Source organism: Engraulis encrasicolus, chromosome 12, assembly GCF_034702125.1.
Source record: "Engraulis encrasicolus isolate BLACKSEA-1 chromosome 12, IST_EnEncr_1.0, whole genome shotgun sequence".
NCBI classification, from domain to species: Eukaryota; Metazoa; Chordata; class Actinopteri; order Clupeiformes; family Engraulidae; genus Engraulis; species Engraulis encrasicolus.
The window spans coordinates 50884262-50896761 of record NC_085868.1 but is presented as its reverse complement, the minus strand read 5'-3'; the positions used below and the strand labels follow the sequence as shown (position 1 = coordinate 50896761).

Here is a 12500-nt window from a genome sequence, read left to right as displayed (position 1 = left end):
CCTCTCCTCTCTCCTCTCCTTCTATTCTGACACTGAATGCAGAGTGAGCCAGTAAAATACTCACTAGTGGTAGTAGACTTTTATTAGGTAGGTAGATGCCTTGTAGGTGTGTGCGTGCGTGCGTGCGTGCGTGTGCGTGTTGCTTGAGATTCCTTTGTATACAGTCTCCACTCCTCCACCTCTCTTCTCTCTCCTCTCCTATTCTGGCTGGGGTGCAGTGCGTGAGCCAGCAATGGGGCACCTAAGTCACGCCCTCTACTTCCTGGTTCATGGGGCAGGGGGAGTCAAAAAATAATTACTGGGCTTGAAAATGAGTGTTTTTGTGACACCAATCCAAACCTTGGACCTCCACCTATGCACCAAACATCCAAAAATCACTCATTTTCAAGCCCAGTAATCATTTTTTGACTCCCCCTGCCCCATGAACCAGGAAGTAGAGGGCGTGACTTAGGTGCCCCATAGCCCCAACCTGTGAATGCCATGCGCGGGTAATCCCTATGACTCAGACACTCAGCCTCACCGCCTCACAGCCTGCCTGGCTGCTGCTGCTGCTGCTGCTGCTGCTACTGCTGCTGAAGAGACGTTTAATCGCTGCCCTGCTTTCTCCAGACCACAGAAGGCCCTCACTAATCTCCCTGGCTTTCTCTTTCTCTCCCTTCTCTTTCTCTTTCTCTCTCTCTTTCTCTTTCTCTCTCTCTCTCTCTCTTCTCTTCTCCCTTTTCTCTCTCCTCTCTCCCCGCCTCTCTTTTCTTCTCGGTTTCTCTCGCTCCCCCTCTTCCTTTGGATTTTCTCTCTCTCTCTCTCTCTCTCTCTCTCTCTCTCTCTCTCTCTCTCTCTCTCTCTCTCTCTCTCTCTCTCCCTCCCTTCCTCCTGCTGTTTCTTTCACTCCCTCTCTCATCTCGTTCAATCCCTTCCCTCTCTCGGTTTCTCGCTCTCTCCTCCCCCGCTGTTTCTTTCACCCTCTCCCTCTTTCTTTCCTTCCTTCCCTCTTCTCTCTCTCCCTCTCTTCTCTTTCTCTCTCTCTCTCTTCTTCCTCTTCTGCAGTTGAGCACCTGTGCAGCTGTGATTGTTCTCCTCCAGCTCAGGATCCAGCAGAGCTCCGCGTAAATGACAAGGTAAGACTGCTGCACAGTCATCATCATCCCACTGTTAACACACACACACACAAACACACACACACACCTTAACACAAGCGCACGCTCACACTTGCACACACACTGAATAACACAAGCACTAAAATACACACACAGAATATCACAGGCGTACACAAACTCACACACACGCACACACGCACACGCACACACGCACATCGAATAACAACAGCACACATGGAACTGCTCAATGCTCTCACACACACACAGAATTGCTCATACACACACTGACTTACAGACTTGCAAAGTAAACATTTGTTAACACATTCACATGTTCACTCGCGTTCACATTGAGCTCCCCAAATCACATTTTCAAGCTACAGTATGTTTTGTAATACATTTCCTTGCATAGCTCCACCAGAGCCTGCAGTGCTGGCTGGCTGACTGGCTGCATGCTGAAGGGAACTGTAACAAGTGTGGCGCAACACAACGCAACAGGCAACAGGCCCTAATCGTTTTTTTATTGAGCTGAGTATCAGTTATTCTATATCGGTGTCTGGGGCTTATGACGCTCAGGGAACGATGCCGCCATCAACACGTAGCACACACACACACACACACACACACACACACACACACACCCACACACACACACACACACACACACACACACACACACACACACACACACACACACACACACACACACACACACACACACACACCGAATAACACGTATGCATTTATGTAACAACATTTATGATCAACACGTAGCTGACTGCTGTGCTGCAAGTGGACCAATGAAACGTGACCCGAGTGGGTTGGTGATGGTGCTCATGTTATACATACGTTTCATTTTCTTGACTTATAGCACACACTTGGGTTGGGCCTTGCACCACCATTGGCAAGAATTATTGCTTCGTTCCTGTTTTATTTTGTCATTATATTTTGTGCCATAAACGACCCTGTTACCGGCTCAACTAAAATCATTCTGGTAGTCTCCTTGAATTGTCTCGTGCTTGCCCACATTCCTGTTTTTATCAGTATAGAGAAGGAGGGGGAAAAAGAAAGAAAGAGCTTAGTATTCCACAGTTCCCTTATCGGCAAGTCGGGACAAATAAGACCTTGCTCTTTGGCGAAGAAAAGAACAGCCTAGAGGGAGGGGGAGAGGGAGAGAGAGAGAGAGAGAGGGCAAGAAAGAGAGGGAGACAGGGATAGAGAGAGAGGGATAGAGAGAGAGAGAAAGAGAGGGATAGAGAGAGGGATAGAGAGACAGGGATAGAGAGACAGGGATAGAGAGACAGGGATAGAGAGACAGAGATAGAGAGACAGGGAGAGAGAGACAGGGATGGAGGGGGAGAGGGATAGAGAGACAGGGATGGAGGGGGAGAGGGATAGAGAGAGAGCAAGAGAGAGGGATAGAGAGAGGAGCACAGATCAAATTTCAGGAAATTCAGGCTGGTTAGCCTTGAATGGAGTTGAGTTGAGTGGCGGAGCTCTCTCTCTGTCATTCTCTCTGTCATTCTCTCTCTCTCTCTCTCTCTCGCTCTCTCGCTCTCTCCCCCTCCCTCCCTCCTCAAGATGGTTATTTATTAACCTCTCCCCTCCAGGATCTCCTTATTTGCGTCCTCCTGTTTGTTATGGCAGTTAAGGCCCCATAGGTAGATACAGCCTAACAACTTCCTGCTGGCTACAGAAACGAGAGCAGCAGCAGCAGCAGCAGCAGCGGTGGTGGCGGAGCTCCTGGTGTGTTATAGTACTTCCCATTCTGTGTGTGTGTGTGTGTGTGTGTGTGTGTGTGTGTGTGTGTGTGTGTGTGTGTGTGTGTGTGTGTGTGTGTGTGTGTGTGTGTGTGTGTGTGTGTGGTGCTCCTGGTGTGTTTTAGTGCTTCCCATTCTCCCTGGCTGTAGGTAATGAGCGGGTCGTTACAGATGACCTCTTATTGATTAACCCTCAATCAATTGGATCAGCCCATTTCCACTGCTGCCCCCCGCTGTGTGTGTGTGTGTGTGTGTGTGTGTGTGTCAGGCTGAGTCTGTGTGTGTAGTGTGTGTGTATGTGTGCTGTGAACCGTGGAAATGCTGAAAGCGGCGGACGACAAGATGAGTGTGTTTCAGTCAGCCACACACACTCTTTCAGAAATATTAGCTTTTCACCCCGGATTTGATTGCTTTATCTCACTACTTGTAGCCTTGGCTTTTTATTTTCGTTTTGAAGGAAGGGGGGCCTGTGATGAATCAGTTTCCATGGCCATGCTGTATATGTGGCACATGACTCGGATGTGAATGTAATTTCTCATTCCTTTTCTGTTTCCAGTGGAGTCGTTATCAGGTATTCTAAAAGTGTTTTTGCCGTCTCTGAGTCTGAACTGTAAAAGCCTTCAACACCACTTGAGTCCAGCGATGTTTATCATCACCTGAAGTTAATGATGCATTTGATATGTGGGTGGAAGTAGTGTCTACCACAAACAAACACTCAAGGCGGAGCTATGAACCTCACCTAGGGGAATCTTATCAGGTCCAATCAGGTTCAGACATGTTCTTTTGAAGATGAAGATGAGGACATGGAGAAGTCTTATCCCATTTCCTGAGTAACATACGTCAGCAGCCAGTGGGGACTAGTTTGTGAAGTTAACTGCTAACGGGAACTGTGGCTAGTTAACTAGTTGTTGTTATTTATCTGCATTAATTAGCTGCTAATAGGAACTGGCTAGTGAAGTTGTTTATCTACATTTCTAGCAATTTCCCTACTAATGTAGATGAATAACTTCACTAGCAAGTTCCCGTTAGCAGTTAACTAAAGTTAATTTGTGGAGAGAGAGGCTGGCCCATTGTCTCCGGGTTCTACTATTGCAAGGGGGGGGGGGGGGGGGGGATCCCCCTTTAGGCAGACCTAAGGACTGCTCTATTCATTGTAGGAGTATTATGACTGCAGACCGGAACCTGGTCATGTTAGGTGCCCATAGCAACCTATTACATTGGCATATCTCTATACTTAAAGAATCTGTTATTTATCTACAGCGCATTAGTTAGCTGCTAACGGTAACGGTAACTGTGGCTAGTGAGGTAGTTGTTATTTGTGGTGCCAGTGCCTGAGTGCCAGGCAGCATTAGCTAAATAACTTCACTAACAAGTTCCCGTTAGCAGCTAACTAAAGTAATTTATCTATATTAGTTAGCTGATAACGGTAACTGTGGCTAGTGAAGTAGTTGTTATTTATCTACATTAGTTAGCTGCTAACGGTAACTGTAGCTAGTGAGGTAGTTGTTATTTGTGGTGCCAGTGCCTGAGTGCCAGGCAGCATTAGCTAATTGCTCGGGCCTTTAGTGGCCGTCTGCCGGCCAGGCGCTGAGGCGGCAGCGGTGCCAAGGACACCCGACTGGCTGTAAATATTCCGCTGCTGTTTCCTCAGACTTTGACCTGTTGAGAGAGAGAGAGAGAGAGAGAAAGAGAGAGAGAGACCGTGCTCAAGTGGCCTCGGTCTACAGCCTCGTGAGACAGCCGCACACAGCCTATTTGCCAACACGTGGCAGTGTGTGCATGTGTCTGTGTGCGTGCGTGTGCATGCATTTTTAAAAGTATGTGTGTGTATTTTTGTTTTGTACCATACACCCTTGGCACAATTGATTGCTTTTGTCAGTTTCCCATACACAGAGACATATGTACACACCCACACACACACACACACACACACATGTAATCCCCCACCACACACACACACACACACACACATCCACACTCTTGTCAAGTCCTGCTTGTTCTCCACTGCAATGCCACTGGGAACAGCCTGACTATTCTCAGGATCATCATCCAAACATTTGTCATGACGCTGAGGAAAGCAAGGTGCACAGAGACACATCTGAAGGGGGGTGTTTTTACACACACACACACACACACACACACACACACACACACACACACACACACACACACACACACACACACACACACACACACACACTTTGTCCCGAACCCTGTGTGCCCCCCCCACCTAATGTAGCTAGCGAGTGCTGTGAGGCACTGTTAATGGATATATGGGAAAGACAAAAGACAAAGTGTCTGTCCATTCGTATTCAAGCCTGAGTGTTTTCAGTCACGCTGCTGGGTTGACCTTTCAGTTGGAGAGGAGCGGGGAGGAGAAGCAAAGTAGAGGGGGATAGAGGAGAGGAGAGGAGAGGAGAGGAGCGGGGAGGAGAAGCAAAGTAGAGGGGGATAGAGGAGAGGAGGTGGAGAGAGGGGAGGAGAGGAGAGGAGAGGAGAGGGGGTTAGAGGGGAGGAGAGGGAGGATGAGAACAAAGTAGATGAGAGGAGGTGAGGGGAGAAGAGAAGAGCAGAGAGGGGAGAGGAGGTGGAGAGAGGGTGGAGGAGAGACGAGGAGAAAGGAGGAGAGAAGAGAGGGGGTTAAGGAGAGGAGGATAGACGAGAGGAAAGGAGAGGAGAGAGGGGAACCCCTCTAGGCGTGCCGTAGTTGCCTCACTGAGGAGCCTTGTGTTGTCTGTCTGCAAGGAGACAGTCGGCCACAGCCACTTTTGTTTCCTTTACGACGCCTTTATTGTCACCTTCAGGCCGGTTTGGGCAGCTGATAAGGTTTGTGTGTGCGTGTGCGTGTGTGTGTGCGTGTGCGTGTGTGTGTGCGTGTGTGTGTGCGTGTGTGTGTGAGTGTGAGTGTGAGTGTGCGTGTGCGTGTGCGTGTGCGTGTGCGTGTGTGTGTGCGTGTGCGTGTGTGTGTGCGTGTGTGTGTGCGTGTGTGTGTGTGGACCAGTGAGACTGTGTGCTTGGGTAAATATGGAGCCGAACGATTTCAGGCATGGTGACTGAAATCATTTGCAACACAGCAGTTAGTAGCCATTTTGTAGCCAATAATAATCACAGCATTTTCAGTTTTGCTGATTCGAGCCAGAGAATGATTGCTTGCTTAGCGTACCATCCCCTAAATATGCACGTACTTCCCATGTCTGCTGGCAGAGCACACAACCCATTGGTCGGTGTTGGTGATGAGTTGGTTTCCGACCAGAAACTTAATTTTTCACCCCAGTTGATAATGGGTGCACTAGGCTGTCCTGCTTTGTGTTGTAGTTAGTTTGTCTTCCATTCATTGCCAATCTTCACCAACGTCGGCTACTTGGTACCGGTGTACACACATAGTTGCACTTTTTAAAAATGTTGTGACTTTTTTTCTAGGGATACTGCTATAAGACTCATAAAGGGCCATAGCAAATTTGCAGTAACTACTGTACAAACTAATACTAAGGCTTTAGAAGGCATTTCAGTCATTCAGCTTGGAGTGGTTTCACCATCCTGACGGGAGCACATGGTTTGGCACCTTTATCATGCTGTCCGTGTGAGCTACACATGACACGATAGAGGACATGCCTCGATAGCAAGCGACCCGAGCAAATCAGAGCTCACTGGGGTGGTTATTCACACAGAACCATATTAATGTCTGCCCCCGCTCCGCTCTGCTCTCAGCTCTCAGCGCTCTGCTGTGATTGCATCTCTCTTTCCCCACCCCATTAAACGTGTAATCAGCAAACAATTCTGTTTGCAGAGCGATGTTTCAAGCCCCTGGCTGGCTGGCTGACTGGCTGGCTGGCTGTTGGCGAAGGGAAGGTGCTGCTGAATGATTTCAAATGCATGGTGTGATTACAGAACGGCCTAGGGTTGCAATTGCAATAAATTTAAGGTATTGTAAAAGAAGTGAGTTTATTATAATAATGCAATAAAAAATGGGAATCTCATCATTACATTTATTCATTACATGCAAAGTTGGGTTGGAAATTGCAATAAATATAAGATATTGTCAAAGAAGTGACATTTGTTTTAATAATGCAATCAAAAAAGGGGATCTCATTACGTTGATTTGTTACATAGAAAGTGGAATAATATTCATCTGTGTTGTGATTGTTATTACTGTACGCATAGCTGTTCACCTACTCACAATGTGTTTACATGTTCTTATAGGCCCAGTAGATGAGATGCCACTGCATGTGTTGCATGTTAATGCGCATGGCTATTGAATGTGAATTGGGTTTGTGTGTTAGTTATGTAGTATTTACATATGCCAACCATCCCCCAACAAAGGAAGCACACACACACACACACACACACACACACACACACACACACACACACACACACACACACACACACACAGAGAAAGGGGTCATTTGTCCTGGGCAAAGGTGGGGGGTTGGTCGGTTGCAGAATTGGGTCCTTATCACATTGTATGTTTTGGGTGGGGGGCCCCATTAAAATGTCTTAGTCCCCGGGACTGGCGAAAGCAGCCATCAGCCCTGCCCCAACAGCAACATGCATCCATTCTCCCTCCCCAGTCCCCAGTCATCTCCTCCACTGCTGCTACATAGAGTAGTGATGGCTTTGCCTATAGCGTGTAGTCACACGTGATAATGGGCTACGACCACTGGTCAATATAATCGATCATGCCTACAATCCCTGTTAGAATCACACATGGAGTGTGTGTGGCTGACAGAGCTGTGTGTGGATGTTTATCGGGAAACAGGAGGCATACTGTGCTGCTGCTGACGCTGGTCAGCTGTGTGTGGGTCACTGTGTCAGTGCGGTTCATGTGGTGTGTGTGTGTGTGTTGGGGTGTGTGTGTGTGTGTGTGTGTGTGCATGCGTGCCGGTGCAAGGCTTTAAAGTCCTGCTGTAGTACTGCTCTTTTATATATTTATATTTTTAAGTGCAGCTTATGGTCAGGAACAAAACAAGTGGCATTTATTTTTAAGCCCATAAGCAGCACTCATAACTCCTGATGATGTGACACTGGGGTCCTTTGGTTTGGTGTGAAAACAGCAATGTATGTGACATAAGCTCACTTCTTAAAATGATGAGGGAAAAAGCGCACACACACTTGCCCAAAAACACAGTTGGTTGAGTTTGGAGTGTTGTTTTGGCTCTGCTTAGCCTCCACCATCCAATCGAGGTCAGTGCACACACACAGCGTGCGTGTGTGCGTGCGTGCGTGCGTGCGTGCGTGCGCGTGTGTGTGTGTGTGTGTGTGTGTGTGTGTGTGTGTGTGTGTGTGTGTGTGTGTGTGTGTGTGTGTGTGTGTGTGTGTGCGTGTGTGTGTGTGTGTGTGTGTGTGTGCTGCCAGGAGGGCTGCCTCTGTTGGTCCTGGCTGTCTCATTGCAGGCAGCAGAGGAGAGGAGTCACCCTGTAGTGACCGAGGAACACTCCTCCCCCTCTCCCATCTCTTCATCTCTCATCTCTTCTTCTATCCCTTTCTTCTGCCCTCTACCATCTTTCCATGTCCTCCCATCTCTCTTCTTCTCTCCCCTCCCTCTCCATTTCCTCCTCTCTTCTCTCCCCTCCCTCTCCCATCTCTCCATGCCCTCCCATCTCTCCCCCTCTCTTCTTCAGTCCCCTTCCTCTCTCTCATCTCTCTACTGTATCTCTCCATCTCCTCCTCTCTTCTTCTCCCCCCTCCCTCCCTCTCTTCTTCGCTCTCTCCCTCTCTCCTCCCCCCTCCATCCCTCTTCTCTGTTATTGTCCTTTTTTTCCATCTCAAGTTAGCGTGTGCTGTTGAATATTAACCCGACGCCTGGCTCGCTCGGGTGATTTACCTGCCTGTTGCCGAGCTCAGAGCACACACACACACACACACACACACACACACACACACACACACACACACACACACACACACACACACACACACACAGAGTCACAGTGCTGCAATTACGCTGTGTGCACGTCAGCAAAAGGACAAACCCACACTCACCAGGAGAGTTGTCTTCCTGCTGCTTACCTGTGTTGGTTAATGTAGGATATCGTGTTTGCTAATTTGGTTCAAATGAAGGATTTGGTTGCTCTGATTGGCCGTAGCCATTTCCTATAGCATGCATTTGAAGGAGCATTTATTTTAGCTCCTGGGATATCGTCTTTGCTAATTTGGTTGTTTCGTTGGCTAATTGGTTCATTTGGTTGTAGTTCTTATGTGTTTAAAAGGACGTTTTTAGCTCGTGGAATGACATCTTTGCTAATTCGGTTCCTTCGTTGGCTAATTGGTTGTAGTTCCTATGCGTTTGGAAGAGCATTTTTAGCTCACCCGGGATGTCATGTTTGCTAATGGGTCATTCCATGTCAATTCACACGCCTTCCCCACATGACCCTCTCCGATTTAGCCGATATCTCACATACAGGTGCCTTTTGATGTCAATTGAAAGAATACCAAGTATTAGCACCCTACGTCTAACGGTTGCGGAGATGAAGCCCTCCAAAGTTGGGGTGCCATGCCCACTTTTCAAGCCTGTGAATTGCATACAAAATTTACAAGCAGATTTTGACACCTCTGCTTTTAGTTTGAAGGAAGATACAGGCCTAAAAATCACCATGGCCCCTCAATATGACCCTGTCTACCAGATGATGTACTTAAAAATGGCATGCCTTGATTATTTTTGGCTATATTAAGCCTGAAAAACTGAATTAGTGAAACGTGTGTTGAAGAGTCTTGCCACTTTGGGGTTCCAGATCTTGGAAACTATGTATGCTTTGGGAGTTATAATTGATTTTCCATCATATTTGGGAACTGTACAGTGTATTCCAAAAAAAGTAGGGCACTCAGCCTTTTAATGATGGAATAGGAGGGAATCAAAAACAGCTTTTGGACAAAATGACCTTACGGTACCCTCTACTTCAGGCCTCAAATTAACCATGTGGGCACTTGATGACTGGAACGCCCTTTTAACCCCATGTACAGTAGCACTGTATCAAACATTCAAGCTTGGAAAAATGTTGTTTTTCAAAGTTCTTCATATTAATCTTGGCCTTCAAAGTATATGTTTTTGTCTATGCCTTATCACAGTGTCTGGTTTGTCTGCTGCCATCTGCTGGTCAAAAAACACAACAACAGTGTAATTTAAGAAAACAAAAGGGGTTGGAAAGTCTTGCCCATAATTTACCAATAAAGTAGCCGAGAAATCTAGACGCCCCTAGGGGTTAAGCTTGCTAGGCTGCCAATGAAGCACTTTAATTCTACAGTATATTGCTATATATTAATTATGATTTTAACAAGCATCATGCAGAATGCTCAATCATGATTACATTTCTACCAGGACACCCCCACCCCATGTCCTGGTAGAAATGTAGTGCAGGGTGAGGCCATCTTGGGACTGGCATCATGATTGATTGATTAGTCACACTTAGAAAATTATTTAAACTAGAAATATTCATCATGCTTGTTAAAATAAATATATAGCAATATACTGTATAATAATTACAGTGCTTTATTGGTTAATTATGGGCAAGATTTTCCAGCCCCTTTTGTTTTCTGACATTACGCTGTTGTTACTTTTTTAGACCAGCAGATGGCAGCAGACAAAACAGACACTGTGATACGATATAGAGAAAAACACATATACTTTGAAGGCCAAGATTAATATGAAGAACTTTGAAAAACAAAGTTTTTCCAAGCTTGAATGTTTGATACAGTGCTACTGTACATGGGGTTAAAAGGGCGTTCCAGTCATCAAGTGCCCACATGGTTAATTTGAGGCCTGAAGTAGAAGGTACCGTGAGGTAATTTTGTCCCAAAGCTGTTTTTAAGTCCCTCCTATTTTATCTTTCAAAGTCTGAGCGCCCTACTTTTTCTTGAATACACTGTACAGTTCCCAAATATGATGGAAAATCAATTATAACTCCCAAAGCATGCATAGTTTTCAAGATCTGGAACCCCAAAGTGGCAAGACTCTTCAACATGCGTTTCACTAATTCAGTTTTTAAGGCTTAATATAGCCTAAAATAATCAAGGCATGCCATTTATAAGTACATCATCTGGTAGACAGGGTCATATTGAGGGGCCATGGTGATTTTTAGGCCTGTATCTTCCTTCAAACTAAAAGCAGAGGTGTCAAAATCTGCTTGTAAATTTTGTATGCAATTCACAGGCTTGAAAAGTGGGCATGGCACCCCAACTTTGGAGGGCTTCATCTCCGCAACCGTTGGACGTAGGGCGCTAATACTTGGTATTCTTTCAATTGACATCAAAAGGTACCTGTATGTGAAATATTGGGTTAATCGGAGAGGGTCACCTGGGGAGATTCTAGGGAATCATGTGAATTGACATGGAATGACCCTAATTTGATTTAAATGAACAAAAATGATCTTTCTTTGCACTGTAGTTCCTATGGATTTGAAAGAACAAGTGTAGCCATCTGCCCCCCTTTCCCTACGGCTGGTTTCTAGCCCTTGTTAAGGCAAGGATGAACCGCACGCCGAAGAGCTCTCTCTCTTAATCTAGTTTTTATTTTCCAAACGTCACGAAAATAAAACGGGATTAAAAGGGAGCTCATCGGATTGTGGTGCATCCTCCTTACCTTACATTGAACTTTACATTTTTGACCCTGCTGTGCACCCAGCTAAAATGTTTGTGCATGAGATTTGACTGCTTTCTAGCGCCTACCTTATTTCATGTGGGTGTAGTGCAGCTAGGCTAAGCTTTAGAGGGAATGGGGGCAGTTTATGTTGAATTATCTCATTATTGAATGTTTTCTTTCTTTTTCTTGTTTTCTTCATTCCTTTACTTTTTATGTTTTTGTAAAGCCTATTTGAAATGCATCTGTGTATGAACTGTGCTATACAAAAAATATAATATAAGGCGTTGCCTTATAAATGGTACTTCAAATGCATACTATAGGTTTCCTACCCCCCTCCCTCCTCTTTATACGTGTGTAGTGCAGCTAGGCTGGGCTCTGGAAGAGGAGGAGGGCAATGTGATGTGTTTTCTCTAAGCTGTTGATAGTGATGATGATGTATTCACCTTTCGCGCAGCAGAGGAAGATTAACTGTTTTTCCTGTTATGTCGGGAGAATTTGATGCCCTCGGCTGATGCCGTCTGTCCTGCTTTTTCTACACACACACACACACACACACACACACACACACACACACACACACACACACACACACACACACAGAGTCCTGAGTGATAACCTTGGACTGACCTTAGGCTGGGCTGAGAGCCGCTGTTCTGTTCTCTGTTTGGCCGTTGTAGTGTCTACGAGTTCCAGGAGAGGAAGTGTTGCTATGGTAAAGTGTGTGTGTGTGTGTGTGTGTGTGTGTGTGTGTGTGTGTGTGTGTGTGTGTGTGTGTGTGTGTGTGTGTGTGTGTGTGTGTGTGTGTGTGTGTGTGTGTGTGTGTGTGTGTGTGTGTGTGTGTGTGTGTGTGTGTTTGACCTTGAAAGCCCACTGCAGAGGGTATTTAAAGGCACTGTGAAGGAATGTTATGAAAATCAAATGGAGTGTGTGTGTGTGTAGGTGGCCCCACATATGTGCACACATACATGCAGCATGCATAATCTCTCCTGCTATATAGAGCTCTGTACTGTCAGATGGCTCATTTATAGATGCCTCTCACTTCTGTCTCCATACACACCTTCGTGTGTGTGTGAA

General features: G+C 46.2%; 1 protein-coding gene across 1 annotated transcript in view; it reads left to right on the top strand.

Moving 5' to 3' along the window:
• The window catches only part of erbin (erbb2 interacting protein), a 162772-nt gene that overhangs the window by 17622 nt on the left and 132650 nt on the right, over positions 1–12500 (top strand). The window contains exon 2 of the mRNA XM_063212417.1: positions 1045–1115. The gene's annotated coding sequence lies outside the window, so the exon portion shown is untranslated. The remainder of the gene's footprint in view (positions 1–1044; positions 1116–12500) is intronic.